This window comes from Pleurodeles waltl, chromosome 3_1, assembly GCF_031143425.1.
Source record: "Pleurodeles waltl isolate 20211129_DDA chromosome 3_1, aPleWal1.hap1.20221129, whole genome shotgun sequence".
Lineage (NCBI taxonomy): Eukaryota > Metazoa > Chordata > Amphibia > Caudata > Salamandridae > Pleurodeles > Pleurodeles waltl.
In genome coordinates this window covers 175,707,602-175,727,513 of record NC_090440.1, presented here as the reverse complement: position 1 = coordinate 175,727,513, position 19,912 = coordinate 175,707,602, and the positions used below count along the sequence as shown (strand labels likewise).

Below are 19,912 nucleotides of genomic sequence, written 5' to 3'. Positions count from 1 at the left end.
GCCCATCTGCACACCAATCAGAACCAAAGCACCTCTTCTGCTGTGCGGCACAACCCAAAACAACTTGCTTCTACTGCATGGGCTTTCCCGGCACAAGGACACTGTATAAGGACTATGTATCACCTAGCAGCCTGCAGCCCCATCCGAACCACCGGTGCTTGTCTCATCCTCGACGCAGGCCCTCTCATCACAGTCCTCTTGTCGAAGGCAGCCTCCTCGACAACGCAAGACTTTGCATTGCATGCTCTGCAGCTTCTTCCGAACCAGCCAATATGTGATGCATGACTTCACACCACAAGCCACCTAGTCGACAGCCTTCACCACAATGATACATTACCTCACATCTCAGCCTGACAGCCCCTGGCAACATATACTGTAGTTTGAAATATTGTTCTAAGTACTGCCTGTCCAACATTTGCTTGTTGGTGAGCTAAAACATCTACACAGTAGTGTTTAGTAAATGTAAGTGGTCTAGACCGTGTATCAGCTTTACATATCGACCATTGGAATATTTCTTAAAAAAGCCTTAGAAGCACCTTTTTCTTGGTAGATTGTGCTTTAGGAGCTACTGGTAGTTGTTTTTTGGCTTTAAGATAGCAAGTTTGAATACACTTAACTATCCATTTAGCTAATTGATTTTTCAAAATGGATTATCTTTCTGAGGTTCTGAAAAAGCTGCAAATAGTTGTTTTGATTTCCTAAAGCTTTTTACCCTATCAATGTAATACATAAGAACTCTTTTGTCATCCAGTGTATGTAGAGCTCTTTCAGCAACAGAATCTGGCTGTGGAAAGAAGACTGGCAATTCTACTGATTGATTAATATGAAAAGGTGAAACTACCTGAGGTAGGAATTTGGATTTGTTCTAAGTACTATTTTGTCTTTATGTATTTGGAAGAAAGGTTCTTCTAGAGCATGGGTACTCGCAAACATTTTCCCAGGGGGCAAAAAGTTTGGTCTGTGACGTGCCTGGGGGCCGCATTGATGCCAGGGCAGTGGCAGTCGGGTGGGGTGGCTGGGGGGATTGGTGGCAAGGTAGATGTAGGAGAAGCAAATTATATACATCTAGTGGCTGAAATAAACAATGGGAACCCAGAAAACCTGGAACTAATCCCGGCTTACCCACTTTTCCAGACTGTGTGATCCTAGGCAGTTGTTTAATCTCACTTTCCCTACTTTTTCTGCATTATCACATTTAAGATGACCGCGAAATACATGACTCATGGTGTGCGCTGCACAAAACCTGCTTCTATGTTTGATTTATTAAAGTGTAATGTTCTTCATGTATGATAGGAACCCAGGCCACCCATAAAGCGCACATACCAAATGACTTGTCTCTTTAATTTACTATTGGTGGTGTTCTCAGGGTAAGGGAAATAAATAATGTTTCCAAATTTATGTTTCCAAATTTATGTTTGAAAACTATCAGTTTTAAATGGATACATCTCAATGCAGTGATAAAATAAATTGTACTAAGGCGAAAATGATCTGCATGTTAACTAAATACACTTTTTTAATTTTGAAGAGGCTGTCTTAGTTTTACACTTGTGTTGTAAGATGTCTTTAAAAATGAAGGTGTTTCTAAAGTTAAGTGCAGGAGTCCCTAGTTACTTCCTTTCTTTAACACCAATGAGCTTGAAATAAATAATTGTGCGTGTATTTCATATTTTTATTGTTAGTGCAGAGTCAAGCAAACAGCTGCCCAGTGCTCCTGTTGCTGGAAGGGCCGCATGTAAAGGTCAGAGGGGCCGCATGAGGTTGTAAGTAACCAAACTCTATGACCTTAGGTGCCATATGCTGGGATTAGGATGTCTGATTTGACTGCTCCTTTAAATCAAAAGATCTGGTCTGATTGGAAACTTGTGATGTGGTACTACTGACAGATCCAAGAGTGTTGTATACCAATGTTGAGGTGCCCATGTAGGGACTACAAGAATCATGGTGAGTGAGGTTTGTTTTAGTTTGTGCATCAGAAATGATACAGGCAGGGGCAGGAGAGGCAGGAAAGCTTAAGCGAATATCCCTGACCAATTCATCCGTAGAGCATTACCCCTTGACTGAGGGTGTGGGTATCTGGACGCAAAGCTTTGGCATTTTGAGTTTTTTGCAGTGGTTGGGATCTATTTCTGGTGATCCTCATAGTTGAAAGTATTTTTGAAGTATTTGTGGGTGAATTTCCCATTTGTGGACTTGTTGCTACGTCCTGCTTAACAGGTCCACTAATTGATTGTTCATTCCTGGAAAATATTCTGCCAGTAACTGAATGTTATTGTGAATTGCCTACTTCCAAATTGTTTGAGCTAGAAGGGATAATTGAGACGAGTGCCCCCCCCTGTTTTTGAAGATAATACATTGTTGCAATATTGTCTGTGCGTACTAACCTTACCTTTTGTGAGATGTATGCCAGAAATGCCTTGAGTGCTAGGAAGACTGCTGGTAATTCCAAGTAATTGATATGCTAAGACTGTTGAATGTGATCTCCTTTTCCTTGTATGGTGAGTTTGTTGAGGTGAGTTCCCCAACCTTTCTGTAATGCATCTGTTGTAAGAGTGATCTGAGGCACAGGGTCCTAAAAGGGCCGCCCTTTTGAAAGATTGTTGTTATTCCACCATTGCAGAGAGCAGTGAGTCTGGTGGTCCAACGACACTAGATTCTGAAGATGACCCTGTGACTGAGACCACTGTTGGGAAAGGCACTGCTGCAGTGGCCATATGTGTAGTCTTGGGTGGGGAAATATAGCTATACAAGAAGCCATCATTCCCAACAGTTGCATCGCTAACTTTACCGTATTAGTATGACTGTGTTGCAGTTGAGAGATGGGATTCTGAAAGGCTTGAATCCTTATTGGATTTGGACATGCCAATGCTGACTGATTGCGCAAAATTGCTCCTAGATACGGCTGTATTTGTGATGTTTGAAGATGGGATTTGAGGTAATTGATTGTCAATCCCAAACTGTGTAGAAGATTGACAGCGTAGTGAGTGTGTTGTTGGCAAGTGTGAATTGTATTTGCTTTTATTAGGCAGTCGTCTAGATATGGGAACACATGTATGTGTTGTCCTCTTAGGAATGCTGCAACTACCGCTAAACATTTGGTGAATACCCTTGGTGCTGTTGTTACCCTGAATGGTAGTACCTTGAATTGGTATTGCTTTCCTGCAATGACAAATCTCAGATATTTGCAGTGTGCTTGATGTATGGGAATGTGAAAATAGGCGCCCTTGAGATCCAATGCTGTCACATAATCCCCTTGCTGTAGTAGGAGCATAACATCTTGCAGAGTGACCATATGGAAGTGCTCTGAGGGTATGCTTAGATTGAGAGGCCTGAGATCTAAAATTGGTCTTAATGAACTGTCTTTTTGGGTATCAGGAAGTAAAGTGAATAATCTCCTGATCCTTGTTGGGCTACAGATACTTGTTCTATAGCTTCTTTCAGAAGAAGGGACTGTACCTCCTCCTTCAACAGATGGAGATGGTTTTGAGAGAGTTTTTGTGAACAAGGGGGAATGTTTGGTGGAGTGGAGATGAGTTCTAGACAATAGCCATGTCGGATAATTGAGAGAACCCACTGGTCTGTAGTGATGTTGTACTATTGTGGATGGAAATTTACCAGTCTTCCTCCCACAGGAGATGTATGCGCTGTGGGGATTTTTAAGAAGTCACTGCTTTGTTGAGGTAGAGTACCCTCTGGAAGCAGATGCTTTCCCTCTTCCTCTATTATTGGATCCTCTGTAAAATCCTCTGAATAAGCTGCTGGTATAGAAATGTGAGCCCTGTTTCTGTTGTGAGGTAGATGGTTCTATAGCTGATAGTTTAAACTCACTTCTAAATTGTGACTTACGAAAAGTGTCCCTAGTGGGTGTGGTGTGTAGTTCACCCATAGCCTTAGCTGTCTATGAATCTTTTTTGAGTTATTCTATGGTGTTGTCCACCACCTCTGGTCCGAATAAGTGCTCCTTATCAAGCAGCATATTTAAGACAGCTTGCTGTGTTTCAGGCTTAAAACCTGAACATCTTAAACAAGCATGCCTTCTAATCACCATGTTGACCCCTCTTGCTAGTGTATAAGCTGCATATGTAGCACATCTAATTGCATTACTAGATATAGCTTGTCCCTCTGTTACTATTTGTTGCCCTCTTTTTTGATGTTCAGGTGGAAGATACTGTAAAAGCTCTTCCATCTCGTCCCAGTTGGCCCTATCATTCCTTGCCAGGAGTGCTTGGGAATTTGCAATCCTCCAGTGGTTTGCAGCCTGGGAAGCCACCCTTTTGCCTGCTGCATCTAGTTTTTTGCTTTCTTTATCTGGAGGAGGAGCATCCCCTATAGATTGACTATTAGTCCATTTTCATACCCCACTGACAACTATAGAGTCAGGTGGTAACTCAGTCCTGATAAAGACTGGTTCAGAGGGTGCAAGTTTGTACTTTTTATCCACCCCAGGTGTAATGATCCTAGCCTTAAAGGATTCTTTAAAAATGTCACATGCATGCCTAAGTATGCCTAAAAACATAGGGAGGCATTTGTACACTTTATGTGTAGACGTTAATGTAGTGAACAAGAAATCCTCTTCAATAGGATCTGTGTGCAGCTGAACATGATGGTATGCAGCTTCTCTAGCTATCACCTGGTGATAGGCAGTCGTATCTGCAGGTGGAGATGGTCTAGCTGGGTATAGATCCAAATCACTGGAAAAAATGGGGTCAGGATCATATAGATCCCATGAATCTGTATCTTGCTGAACATCACTTAGGTCGTCCCTAGAGGTGATGCTGAGGATGTCTGTGGAGAAAACTGTGTAGAATATGTAAGTGAGGGTGGTGGAGTAGAAGAAAGAAGAGGAGAATGTGGTGGCAAAGGCTAAGGTTGTTGTGTAGCGTTTTCCTTCTCCTTTTCTTTTGAGTCTTTCTTTGGCCATCTCTAACAGACACACTCTTCGGTCTCGGAGAGTCTTCTGGGATTGAAACGATCTACAGGTGTCGCAGGTCTCTTCTCTGTGACCTAGAGACAGGCACAGACTGCACACCAAATGCTGGTCGGTGTATGGAAATTTGGCGTGGCACTGAGGACAGAATCGAAATGGAGTTGAAGTAGGCCCAAGAAGAGCGAGTTCGCCCCTAAGGGCATGAAATTGACCCTGACGATTTAAATCGGATCGACTATAGGAGTAGAAAATGCGATTACAACTATATAGACGTTTATAGAAAAGGTAGAAAAAAGTTCAGAAGTACCAAACCGAGATCCTCCGGAGTGAGAGGAAACACGTCCCAACCTGATCGCGGAGAAAAACCTATCTACCAAAAGACTCAACACCTTAACGATGTATTCAAAGTATGTAGATGTGGAGTTAAGAATAGTAAAGTATTTTCTAGTTTTAACAGTTTTTGAACAATTATTACAGTATCCTTTTCCTTACAGCTTGTAAGGTGAGTACAGAACGCTTGAGTCAGACACTGCACAAGGGCTTGCAGAAATAGTGGGCTGGGATTTGAAAACTTGATTGGCGTAATTTGGAAGTGCAGTGCTGGAATTAGAAGGCAGTGCGAGCTCAGCTCAGTTAAACAAATAATCCAGTAAGATGATTTTTGTAATACACTGGGTGCTCAGATGTGTTTTTGCCTCAAAGTGAATACATCAACCAGGAACTGAACCATGCTAGCACAAAATCCCAGATGGGGGACGACCAGGAATTTTAATCCTAGTTGCTAAGGGAATATCACCAAATTGGCTTTGCTCTTTTAAGCGCCTGCTGGACATGCCCTCCAAAAAAATCCCTCTTAAGAGATAAATTACTTCCTACTCAGGAATTTCTGTTCGCATCACAGAAGACTTTCTGATGAATCATAACTGGAATGAGAGTGGGAGATTTCCAATTTGGCAGCGAGAAAATTATCCTCGATATCTGTGCAAAGTTGACTCCAGTGCACCAAACATTTTTATTTTTATGAATACACACGTTCTCCTTTCTGTAGGTTGTCAGCTCTATGACATCTGTGGGGTACCTTGGAGTCTTAAAGTGCTCACCTAACAGTGTGAATATATTGTTGTGATCAATGTTGTTGTGATGATTACTCATTTACTTCACGTTTGGCTAGTTTCATCCTCAGAAAACACAGAAATAGATGGATTACATTAGTGGATAGGCAGATTAAGTCCTGATTATATTGTTATGTTTTACTACCTCTGTTGCTTTGGTGTATGCACTCACTTTGTTAGGATGTGCAGCATTTCGTATTGTGATCTGACAAGTTTTTGCTTCAGATTGTTAGATTGTCAGGAAGATATTAGTGGAGCATCTGTGAAAACATATTAAGAGATGCTTAGCAATTAGATCATCATACGAGAGACATATTTTCTACTTCACATTTTTATTACTCATCATTTCATTGAGGTTATTATCAATTTTACAAAGTAAAAGTGCCTTTGTCAAATGCAATGTACAGTGCTGCACAACTAAAGCTCAAATATAGAATCAATAGAAACTAAAATATGGTTCATACTGAAATTGAGACTGGAAACAATAATTTTGAAATGTTAAAAATGGATTAATTGTTGGCTACCACTAAAATGTAGCACTACTTTCAATTTGCAAATGGCCTTCAAAATGAATTACCATAAGCTGAGTGGTGGACTCACTTTCCATTGTGTACTAACCTTTTAATCATCCACATTTATACAGAAATCAAGCCATCTCTGTTTTGTTTGTTTTGTGACATTTGGATTACGTCTTATGAAGATCTGTGAATAGAAATAGCTGCAGACAATGAACAGAGGCTGAATCGTTGCAAATGATATCAGAATGGATTTTTTAATTTTCTTCTAAGAAGTATATCGAAACAATGAAAGTATTTTTCCAAGTGGAAACTATGAACATTCAAAGGACGCCTGTCCCACTGTAAGAAGTAGGACATTCATATTAATGTGCACATTTATAAATATGTACAAACCAAAAACCAAGATCCATTTTTTGCAGATAACATAATGAATATTTCTAACAATAATGAACACATAAGCCCTATAAGGACTAATATAGGAATTACCTTTCACTATTTAACTCATGGCATACGTTTTCAAAATCACTTTCCATTCATCACATATATAGCTCTGCCAGGCTCAGGGTACACCCTCGTGCTCAGTAGTAGGAAGGGATACCTTTAATCATCATATTAAAAGTGACAGTTATCCCGCCCCGGATATGACGTCATTTCCGGTGGCTGGGACTTCCGGTGTCCCTGAAAGCCCTCCCCGGAAGTGACGTGGGTGCATGGGGGTGTTAAGTGGGATGTGCCCTCATGGTGTCACGTGTTAGCCCCCCTTTTTTTTTTTAAATGTTGCATATAAGGAGCTGGTTAGAACCAGCTGTCAAACCGCGAACCAGGGCTGAAACAGTTTGGCAAGGTGCCATGAAGAGATACAATCCGATCGCAAGAAAAGCCGCCTCCTCAGGGGCCCTGAACACTATTGGTAGATATTACCGGACCCTAGCCCCTCTTACGATGGATGAGAATGCACAACAGGGTGTCCCTGCCACCCAAGATACCGATGTTACCGGTTTTGAAGAGGAACTTTGCTATCGGCTTGAAAAGCTCAACCTCAGGGATGTGTCGACCCAGATATCCCCTATTAAGGGGGACGACAGCGACAGCAATGCCTCGAAAGATGAATTAAGTGTTGCATCTAACTTCATAGACATTGAAGATGTTGAAGAATGTGTAGCACCACCGAATTCGGCCATCTATGAAGACATGGGCGTCCAGGAGGACCCCGAGTCAGAGGCCGTTATTGTACAGCCATCAGGTGTAAGCTCCGGCGATGTTTCTACCCCAATGGACCTCTGCGACTCCCAGGATTTCAGAGGAGCCTCTGAGTGTGATGCGAATATGGAGGTTGGTAATGACAGTTTTTTTATTTTTTTTATTTTGATTTTTTATGCCTGTATACTCTAATGTCATACATTTAACTAATAATGTGCCTTGTGCTTTCTGTTTGAACCCTAGAACGTAGCTGAAGAAAGAGAGCCTCTAGAAGGGTCAACTCCAAAGGTTAACGCCGTAAATTTTTACTGCTTATGCTGTTCCAGACAGTCTGGAAGTATTACAAGCCAGAACAAAGAGCCTCGAAAGAAATGTGTCTGCACCTACACTAGCCGCGATTTTGAAAAGGAAGCTCCGGGCGTACCCTGGGCCACCATATGGCCAGTTAAAGGTTTTGCAGCGGCCGCTGTGAACGCATGTGTTAAACGGGATTATTATGATCTTTGTTACGGGCATAAAATTAATGAGCCTCAACAGGAGGCTCATGAATGTTTATACGATGCATACACAGCAAGAATAATTCGCCACATTTGTAGTCGGATAGACCCTTACCGGGTATATAAGTTGTTAAGGGTTGTGTATGGGCTGTCTGCTGTGAAGAAAGGTGTCCACAGTGATATGATTAAGGTCTTGGCTGCGGCTGTCAATGAGATCCGATACGCTGCTGAGCCCTGCTCAAAACTCGACCGCATGCATGGGATGTGTCCCCACTTTGACATAAGTATGTTAGAACGGGTTATAGAAAGACGAATGTGTGACATTTATTATAAAAACAGAAGAATGATGTCTTTAGCCCCACAAAAGCTGTTTTAAAAAAAATAAAATAAATAAATAAAAAATAATAAAAAAAAAAAAAAAAAGTAGACCATAAATGTGTTACTTAACGCTCCATACTTACTCACTTTTAGGCGGGGAATCCAGGTATCGAGATGCAAGATGTCTATGAGTTACAACCGGGCTACATCTGTATCGGGAAATTGATTTTTGTGCTGGTTAAAGAAAGAATAGATGAAATACATCCTGTGACTCTGCGGTATCTGAACATTTCGGAACCTTCGGCCTTGTTGCAGTGTAGCAGTCATGTGTGTATCGCCAAGTGGTGTATCAATGGGCGGCTAAATGCATCTGTTAAATGCCAGACCTCGGACAAAGATCACAATCGAGAGTTAAGACTTTCACCTGAGACGGGGATACACGAGGCTTTGGAGAACATGACTGAAGATTATCTCACAAATAAAGGTTCTGAATGGTCCTGGCTAGAACTGTATGAACTGTTGAATTCTGTCAGTATCCTGAGTGTTCAGAGTTATAGGCGTGGGGAGCGGGAAGTCATGTCTAGAGCTATTGAGAGTATAGCTATAAAAATATCAAAGTTTGTGGTGCTTAGGGTTTGTAAAAGGACATGCTCTGAGTAACATGTGTAGTGGGTGTTGTACTATGTATACGATTGTAAAAAGACCACAGCGGTCCAGCGTTATGACATCTATAAGTTATGTAGCACAAAATGTCAAATACACATTGGTTGTGTAACCCAGCCGCACTTTTATGTTTTTCATGTTTAATAAAATGACCTTACACAAAACAGGCGTCTTTCATTTCGTGGTGTTGGTGGGAGACAACATGACGGATGCGGATTTAAGGAAGCTTTATTACGATACACATGGGGTTGGACGTTTCGGAGGCTCCGAAGCTCTATTTAGAAGGGCTCGAGCTGAAAATGAATCTGTAAAACGTGCCAGTGTGAAGACTTGGTTAGCTGGGGAAGAGGCTTATTCGCTGCACAAACCTGCCAGGAGACGCTTTAAGAGGAGGGCCACCGTTGTTAACGCACAGCTCGATTATCAGTGCCAGGCCGACATAATCAGTCTTCAAGATCTAGCAAAACATAACGATGGCGCCATGTATATATTAACCGTCATAGATGTCTTGTCCAAGTACGCCTATGCAGAGGCATTAAACGATAAAAGTGGTACCAGCGTTACATCTGCTTTTAAAGACATCTTCGCTAGCGGGCGTGTGTCCCAGAAACTACAAACAGACGCAGGAAAGGAATTTTTAAACAAACATTTCCAAAAATTATTAGACCAGCACGCTGTTCAACATTTTGTAACACACACAGAGGTAAAGGCTGCTGTTGTAGAGCGTTTTAACCGTACTTTAAAGTCGAAGATGTGGCGATATTTCACCGCCAACAACACCTACAGATACGTGGATGTTCTAAAGGCTTTTATAGATGTTTATAACGCCACCTACCACAGGACAATCAAAATGGCCCCTGTTAAGGTAACAAGGGATAATTCGTTAACAGTGTGGAGAACGGTGTACGGTGGGCGTCTCACGCCGAAGGTCAAGAAACCGAATTTAAAACAAGGGGATCATGTCAGGGTTTCAAAGTTGAAGGGTGTCTTCACCAAAGGCTACCAGCAAACATTCAGCAATGAGATATTCATAGTGGAAAGTGTGCAGCTTAAAGAAGGGATATATATTTACAGGTTAAAAGACTACGCTGGGGAAGAGGTATCGGGTGTCTTTTACACTGAAGAGTTGCAAAAGGTGCCCTACGATCCGAACAGGGTGTACAGGGTTGAAAAGGTTCTGAAAAGGAAAGGGAGCGGTGCCCGGAGACAGGCGTTGGTCAAATGGCGTGGGTGGCCCGAGAAATTTAACAGTTGGGTCCTGGCCAGCTCATTGCACGGTGTGTGAGGTCAAGCTGTAAGCGCCATGATGGAGAACTCCCCTTTTTATATCACGCTGCCATCCAATGCTTCGAAGGACATGTTCCCAGACAATCAGATTTCGAGTTATACGGTGAAACTTGCAAAACCAGTGGATTTGAAAGGCCCGTGGGAGGTGGCACTAACGGAAATACAGTACCCTAGAACTTGGAATACCTTTACAAAGGCCGATGGTAAATTTCATATAAAGCGCCCTCAGGATACCCTGACCTATCACCTGTCTTTCCCACATGGCTATTACCCCACCGTAGCGACGGTAGTCGAGGCCATCAACAAAACTATAGGCAGCATCGAGACGTATGCGAATATATATCTGGTATTGGATTACGTTAGAAGAAAAGTGTTTCTTAAAGCCCCAGAGCTCAGTACCGTGTTTAAATGTGGTGGTAAATTACAACGGGTTTTAGGGACCGTACAACATCAGCAAAGGCAGGTGGATCCAGACCCTACATGTCCCGATATTAACAGAGGATTTTATACACTCTACGTTTATAGCGATATTGTAGAGCCGCAGAGGGTTGGGGACAGTTATTCACCATTGTTGAGGTGGGTCCCTGTGCAGGGCGAAAATAACACGATGGTTAATATACAACATCACAAACTCGACTATGTTGCAATTTCTAAAAACCATTTTGACACTATAACCATCATGGTGTACAACGATCAGTCGGAGCCGGTTGCCTTTAAATACGGGAAAGTTATTGTCAAGCTTCATTTAAGTCCACGGCGCGAAGGTGACTATTAGACAGCTGCAATGGTCATCATGAAAACCTACGGGGATCCCTCTATGTACAGGGACTATTATAGAGTTCAGGCGGGGTATGGAGGCCCCCAGCCCTACTTTCAAGGGGCTCCGGTTATGTATGGGGCGGGATTGGGTGGTTTCTTCCGGAGCATGTTTAGGAGAGCCATGCCCTTTTTGAGAAGAGGGTTCGAAATTGCAAAACCTCATGTTAAAGCGGCTGCTACAAACATCGCCCAGGATGTCGTGGGTAGTGTAACGTCTGCGGTAGCCGAACGCATGAATAGACAGCCCCAAGAAGGAGCGGGGTTGCTGTATAAAGCGCATGGTGGTGTTAAAAGGAAGCGCAGGGCTTCGAGGCGTAGGGGTCCGCCAAGGCCCTATAAGAAGAGCCGGACTACTTCAAAAGGCCCTCACAAAAGAAGAGCCGTAAGACGGAAGAGATTGACCAGGAAGAAGAGAACTCGTTCTAGTGCGAATATTTTTTAAAACATCGATCATGGCCTTCGTACACTGTGTATCGGGTGAATGCGCCAAATCTGAGTTAGATCTGTTTTCTCTCAAACCCACACAGACTAGCATTGAAAACAGTTTTTTCATGGAAGTGTTGCCGATGGCCGCTCTGACACCCCTTGCACCGATAGAGTTTTATGTGTCGGGGTCCACGGATATGTACCTTGATCTCAACAACACTCTCCTGCACCTCGTCTGTAAAATAACCAAAGCGAACGGTGACAACATCGAGGATGATGCTAGAGTGGCCCCGATAGCCTATCCCATCGCAACAATGTTTAATCAAGTGGACATTAACCTAGGCGATCGCCTCGTCACACAGAGTGATAACATGTATGCCTACAGGGCCTACATAGAGAGTATTCTAAATTATAGTCGCGATATGCTGGACACACATCTTTCAGCGGGGCTCTTCTACCGAGATACCGAAGCGCATTTGGAGAACACGGCTTTGGACGGGGACAATGAGGGATTTAAAAAAAGAGCCCGCTTCGTCGCCGGCAGTAGGCATTTTGACCTCCTAGGGCGCGTACATTCAGACCTTTTCTTCCAAGACAAACTGTTAGTCAACGGTATCGATCTTAAGATCAAACTCAATCGTAACAAAGACGCTTTCTGTCTCATCAGCGGTGATGCAGAGCAGTATAAACTGGTTATATTGTCAGCGAGCCTGTTTGTAAAGAGAGTGAAAGTGTCCCCAAGTGTCAGACTGGCCCATGCTGAAGCTTTACAATTATCGAACGCCAAGTATGCCATTGAAAGAGTTGCTCTGATGATATTCAGCATCACCGCCGGAACCCGATTAACGCAGCAGCGGAATCTATTTCTGGGGCAATTACCGAAACTCATCATCATAGGGTTTGTGGACAATACCGCTTTTAGTGGCGTCTACAACTCAAACCCTTTCAACTTCAAACACTATGATATCAACTATGCTGCTCTGGTTCACGAGGGCGCCGTGATCCCCGCACAACCTTTCACGCCGAATTTTGGAACATCAAATTTTGTCCGGGAATATCTAGGACTGGTCTCGATAACGGGGAAACAGCTGAGGGACTCTGGAGTAGTTGTTTCAAGAGAAGGGTATGCTGCCGGCTACACTCTGTTTGCGTTCGACCTGACGCCTGACATGGAAGACGGCGACCATTACAACCTGATCAAAAACGGAAATCTAAAAGCGGAAATACGCTTTACACAGGCGCTGGCGGCCAATGTGAACATGGTTGTGTTCTCGGTATTCAACAGCGTTATCCAGGTCAACCACGCCCGTCAGCTTATGTTTGACTATCATTGAAAGAGTGTAAAATACAAAAATATATATATATATATTTTTTTAAATATATAAAATGGACACTACGGAGATACGGGACTTCTTAAGTAGACATAAACATGCTAAGAAATACTTTCTAGGGGTATACCCTAGCGATGGACTACCTGAAAAGATAGGTCCAGAAAGGCCCCGCACCCTCATCTTTAACACCGATCCCCATTACAGGGGTGGTGCACATTGGGCGGCTCTGTTTCTGGATGTGGACAAGGTTATAGTGTTTGATAGTTTAGCCGAATTCCCTGAGCATAGTATTTATACAAAGCCGATATTCAAATATGTAAAAAAAGCATCACCCACTGTTGTGTATAATAAACTTCGGGTACAGGATCCTATGGCCATCACATGTGGGGAACATTGTATATACTTTATTAGTAAAATGTCGGAAGGTATAACGTTTAGAAATGTTTTAAATCTGTACTCAGACGATCTAGTAAACAACGATGATGTTGTTATGAAATATGTGAATGAAAACTCCAGGACAATGTCGCACGTTGTTAAAGCAGAATATGGTCTTTGTCAAAAGTGTAAGGTGCTGTAAAGCTGTTATTTGTACTTATGTGTGCCTAAAATAAAAAACATCTTAAACATGCTTTCATCCTTGGCATTTTTTTTTTTTTAAGTCACACTGCGCACATTTTCAAAGCATTTATAAACAAAAAGATGGCAGACTACTGATGAAAATTTAAAAGTGTTTATTACAAGCATGTTTCAACACTAACATTTACAAGGTTAAACATATAAAATGAAGCACAATTTTTCGAACCGTAAAAACTTTTAACAAAAACTGTACAAGTGTGCAAAATTAGAGCGGTAGCCAGGTGTTCATTTTGAATAGTCTCTTTTTAGGCTCCATAGGAAGAGCAGCACTGTTCCGAACGGGTGTTAGTTGTGGAAAGAAAGGTGATGTCGATATAGCGGGGCTCCTTGTAAAAACAGATGGGGCCGGATCTTTTAATCTTTCAAGCTTACGGCGATTCTCTGCATTACCGATAATCGTGGAGGGAATGTTGAGTTCCGCAGCTGCACTTAGGAACTGCTCCCAGCCTCTAGGAGCGTCTTGTGTCGATAGGGTTTTACCATGTGTGAGACCCCGGACCAGATCATACATATGGGAACCAGCAACCGGCTGCCCTTTGTAAACGAATTCGCCCGGTCGTTCCAGGTGGTCAAATCTTTAGTAGTAGTCATTTTACTGAGCAACATTTGAGCAGCCCCTCTATATTTCTGACTGATATTTTTTAAAAGGTCTAAGACAAAGGCATCAGTTGTGGTTGTGGGGCCTATGTCTTGAGACGCCGTAGAGGGGCCTGGCTGCTGTTCAGCATCTGGGGTATACAGCGTCAGTTTGTTTTTTTCAGAGGTTAGCTGCTTGTAGTATTGTAGAAAGTTTTGAAGGGCTCCTGAGTAAAGCCCTGCTTTGTCGTGGGGTTTTAAATCAGTTCGGTTCAAAATGGCTTTGATTTCAGCATCGAGACGCTGCGTTTCGTTTTTGCGTATGTCCCAGACATCCGTGTTAGAAGGGCCAAGATGTTCCAGCTGTTGCCGTGGTACGAGGTACATTTTGTGGGCGTGCTCCATCAGGACCTCGACAGTAACCCTGTGATTAGGGGTATAGCTATACCTAACAGCGACCCTATAAAGCCTCCTGACTGTTTGAACAGTTTTCTTTTGGAAAGGAGCGATGCCCTCTTATTGCTGAGCTTCTTAATAATGTGGCGCTTCTTCTTCAGAACGCGGAACTGGCTCGTTGATATCGGGACATTACCTTTTAGGGTGTTTAGGGCTATTTCTGAAATGGCGGCCACTAGGTCGTCCGAGGCAGCGCAAAGGATTGCTTTTCTTTTAGAGGGGCTGGCTGTGATCAACATTTTTAGAAGGCCTAAATTACGCCGCAACCTCGCAGACATTGTGGGGTCCTTATATTACAAGGTTTAGAGTGTAAATGTTATAAACATCTTTTTACTTGTTCTTTTTATAGGTTTTGGGCATTGTTTTAGGCGTGTAGGCGACTGGGAAGTCAGGTGGTAGTATGCCGGCTCGTAGTCTGTAGTCTTCAAGAGTGTTGGGTTTCAAATCCACCAGTAAGTAACCATGGGGTTTTGCTGTAGCATCGTTAAAGGCCTCCATGAAAAACGGGGTGTTTCCGGGGTACATTTGTTTAGCTATAATTGAGATCTGAAGTTTGTCTCTGGGGTTTTTAAATAAGACCAGGTATGAGGCGTTGAGAGTTATGGACCGGCTGCTCTTGCCCTTGTAAAACAGGTTCTGCACCATATAGCATATGCTCAGATTACGGTGGTGTGAATATTGCGTAAAAGCCCGCTCAATCTCGGGGTGGTCCCCGCCTTCACGCATGAGGTCATCCACCACGACCATGTTTACAAGTTGTTTTGGTAGCAAATCATCGTCGTTGAGATTATCGGGGATACCCTCTATAAACCGAATGTGGGGGAACTTTAGGGTGAGCTCTGTGTAAAGATCCTGCCAGCATGAATAAAGCCACACAATGTTGTTTGGGGTCTGAGATAAAACACCGGGAGCATTTTCTAGCAGTTTCTTTATAAAAAAACTTTTACCGCTATTGGAGGGACCTGCTAAAACGCAGAAGAATGGGTGTTGTAGTCTAGTGTCCATGTCTGGGTGGAGTTCGAGCCTCTAATGTCTTTTAGTAACCGTAAGGCAGTGTTTTGTAGTCCGATGTGAGGACCCGTTTGTCAAACACTACTCTTAAGGTTTTATACACAGGTTTGGTTGTAATTTCCCATTTTTTCTTGGACCTGACAATGCTCGGGTGGTTTACAACAATGGCTTTGCTATTTTTGTGATCGCTCGAGGCGGAGTATTCGTGCACCAGACCCTTCAGACTGTCAAAGTTTATTTTAATCGTATTGTTGACGTTTAAAGTGATACCTTTGACTTTCATGCAAACCTTGTTGTTTGAGGTCTTATAACTGTACGTCTTAGGGCCTGATGAGGTAAATTCCTGTATATACTCCCCCTTTTCGAGCTCGCTGGTCAAATCCCCTAGATAATCACCCAGCGGAGGATCTTCATCACCCTCTTTACTCACAAAGATAACCGAGTCAGTGTCATGGTACAAACACCGTTCCTGAAGCTTGTCCAGCAACCTGTAAAGCTCTAGCCTGGCGTGAGCGGTTGTGAAGCAGGCTATAAAGATGTTTATATTGTTACACGTTGTGGGGTACTCTTTGGCGTATTTCCAGCATAGAACGGCCGTCTCGTCGTCAATAAATTCACAACTGGATATGTCATAAACCGGTGTGAATATGTACTTAAAAAGCTCATCTGGATCTGTGACAATGGATGTGTTTGACAAATTGGTACGTTGTGCGAACTTTCCCCACAAGGAATTGAGACAGAGCTTAGCTAGCTGACGGCGGGCGGGGTTAACCTTAATGAACGCAGGTCTCAGTTTAATACCCTCGCGAGGTTTGTAATCGGCGATATACTTTTTCTTTGAGGGCTCATCGACACACCATTCTGGATACCCCGAGGCCTCCTGCTTGTCTCTGAGAAACAAGTTGATGTACTCAGAAAAGAGCTGGGTTGTTGTGTTTGGAAAGTGCCAGACTTCCAGGATTTTACCTAGGCGATACCCTTTCACTAGGGCCGTCTGCACCTCGATGGTACACCATGTCCCTTCCAGCACCCTCTGCTCATCACTATGCAGACATTCGCTAAGCTGTTTACTTTCAGCGCAGGTACGGCATAGGGGGAACATTAACTTACCCTCGACTCTATAAGGGAGCACCGGAAAGTAAAGTTTCTGCGGTGGGTGAATCTGACACTTAATGATTCCAAAGTACTCTTTGAGAGGTTTAAAGTTCTGGTATATGATTGTAGGATGGCCCATACGGTACAACTTCACCTTGTTCACAAACGGATACAGACTTGTGAAGTCGTAGTAATGTATTTTCTCACCAGGGCCAGCTACACGGTACAATTGAATGGCGTTTGTACGACCACCGAATAAGGCGTCACGGGGTTCCAGCGGTGAAGGTAACTGCTGGCTCTTAATAAAAGTGCTCAGTTCACCATCTTTCGATAGCTCAGTTACCCAATCATGTTCCCATAGAGTTCTCAAAACAAACCCACAACTCTCAATATACTGCGCCTTTGCCATAGTCCTGCGGTGCAGATGTTCAAACGTGGTTCCCTGCAGTCTATTAAACTCATGGGACTTGTAACACTGAGGGCAGCCATGGTAAAAACACCCGTTGAACTCAAAGGCCGTTGGTACACTGTTAATTAATGCATACCCGTCTAGATAGTAGCGACCCAGCCGGTATTCGCCACCCTGCAAAGCGTGCTGAATGAAGATGCTCTCACTCGCAGAGACGTACATGAGCCACTGAATAGAGGGGGTGGAGTAACATTTCTGCTTGCCGTTATAGAGGTCAGGTGGTACTAAGGCGATAGTTCCAGGCAATAAAAACATGTGTTTATAAATAGACATGCACATTGAAGCCAGAGTAATGTTTTGAAATGGGTTCAGGTATACAGTTATTTTTTCTTGACTCTTGAGTGATTCGGTTTCAACAAACAGGACCCGCTTTGTCATCGCCACCACAATATCTCTGAAAAGGTTGCATGCTTTTCGCAATATCATAACATGACAGTATGCTTTCAATTCAGTTTGAAAATGAAACCATTTTTCACGGTTTTCATCGTACCACTGTAGAAAACTCTCTTTTTCAGAGGGCATCATGTACTCGCAACCATAACTGTCGGGCGGAGACATAGGGCCGCTGTAATTCTGATTAGCCCAGGTGTTAAAAAAGTGAGGGAAATAACCTTTACAGCCTTCAAACCCAAAGGCTTTTGGCAGTTTGCTCAACTTCATGGGCAGAAAATTCAAGGTGTCTATGAACCTAATGTCAAAAGGTACAACCTTAAGCAGCATTAGTTTGGAACCTTGGGTTATGAGACTAATGGGCAGCTTTTCATGTATCAGGTCACAGATAATGAAGAATGAGTCATATGCTTTGGAGTTGTGAGCCAGAAATGTATAATCCTGGTATCGAGGTTGCATGAACGTGATGAGGAAATCATTCACGCATGACCGTCCTTCAAACTCCCAGCTCTCATCACCTGTTAGATGGTGGGCGTAAATATAGTTTGGCTGGTGCACACCCGTCTCTTGCGTACACTCTATATCAAATACGATATAGTCTTCTGTTTTTTTCTGGTAGTGACTTCTGAGCATGTAACACTCATGTGTTGTTCCGGCTATAAAAGCAGCAGTACACCTAGGGCATTCCATGCCTTTACATTTGTGGTCGACAGGTTTATAGCGACCGCATGCCCCACAGTCGGCTTTAAGAACACATTGGGCTAGGCCGATGTGCGTGATTAAGCAGTCTTGCGACCGAAAAAACAGCTTACACTTTGTGCAGTTCACTTTCTGAGCAATGTCATTGACACAACCGCCCCTCTGACACATTTTACAGTGAAATTCACACTGGTGTTTGGTCCGATTGTTGTATATATGATCACAATGCTCGCACACATACTTGGCCCCTAGAAAACCCTTCAGGTTCAAGACACCGTAAAAGTGGTTTTCATGATGCAACACATACACGGTCTTGTTTTTCACACCTTCATTGGTAGTGAAGTACTTCCAAGAACCGGCATGGTATAGAACTTTAACCGTCACGGCAAAGTGATTCTCAAAAAGGCCCAGGTCCCCAAAACCAACCATTTTGTCAGTCGGTATCTGAAGTGCCTCATGTGCCGCTACAGCCATCGACATAATGACGGCGTCTGGGGTAGAGCGGTCCATCAATAAGCCCGCAATGCTTGCGGCCAGACACATGTTGGTAGCTCCGGTATTAAAATCGAGCAACCACAGAGATTTCTTGCCAATGATTTTACTGTACATAACGCTCTTTAAGGCTCTGGAAGCACCACCCTCGCGACCCCTAACAACGAGGGCGATGATTCTAAAGGACCCGTACGCCAATAATTCAGCCTTGCTCTGTAAAAGTTTAGATAGGTTTTCTAAAAACGTTACAGCGTCAAACACATCCCGAGATGACCGTCTGGTGAACAGGGGACTATTGAGACCCTGTCCCTGAAAACGCATCTGAAAGAAATCATTAGGACCCACATCGTGTAACAATCGTTCGATTAGCGCTTGCACAGCCTGATGTATAGCTATAATGCCATGATCTGAGGAGTGTAGGCGATCTAGGTTAACAAACCTAAACTCCTCATAGTGCTCTGTAGCGTTAAACCGCTCTACAACTCGACTATACCATCTCACACTTTCCATAAATACTGGTTCTGAAGCCTCAGTTTGAGAATTACTGGTTGTTGGAGAGCTATGGTTAGATGTAGATGTGTTTTTAGACCTTCTGGTAACGCAGAGTCGGGCTTTCTTTAACTTTTTTATTACAACCTTGCGTTTTCTAGAGCTACCAAGCCATTTTGGCTTCTTATGGGCCCATCTGGTTTTTGGTAACTGTCCCCCGCCGATCTGAACAATATTTGTGTTGTTTACAAATGGTGACACTGACCCTACACCTACTTTGGATGGGGCTCCTTCAGACTGCTTAAGACTGAGACGGCTCTGACCATCACCCCCAGATGGTCTGTAAAGACCATCAGCACCTCCTAACTCTATATTTTGAGGTCTTATGGGTGTTGGATTTGGGGGTTGACATGACCTCTGACTATTGAGCGCTCGTAAAACTCTTAGAGCTCTACTAAGCAGGTGCTGTGGCTTCTTTTCATATTTAGACCTACGGCCCTTGTA

General features: G+C 43.3%; 1 protein-coding gene across 2 annotated transcripts in view; it reads left to right on the top strand.

Moving 5' to 3' along the window:
- OTUD7A (OTU deubiquitinase 7A) overlaps window positions 1-19,912 on the top strand; it is a 1,097,633-nt gene that overhangs the window by 473,281 nt on the left and 604,440 nt on the right. The window contains exon 4 of one of the 2 annotated variants that reach the window (XM_069222099.1): window positions 752-846. The exons of the other annotated variant lie outside the window; for it this stretch is intronic. The gene's annotated coding sequence lies outside the window, so the exon portion shown is untranslated. The remainder of the gene's footprint in view (window positions 1-751; window positions 847-19,912) is intronic. 2 annotated transcript variants of the gene reach the window in all.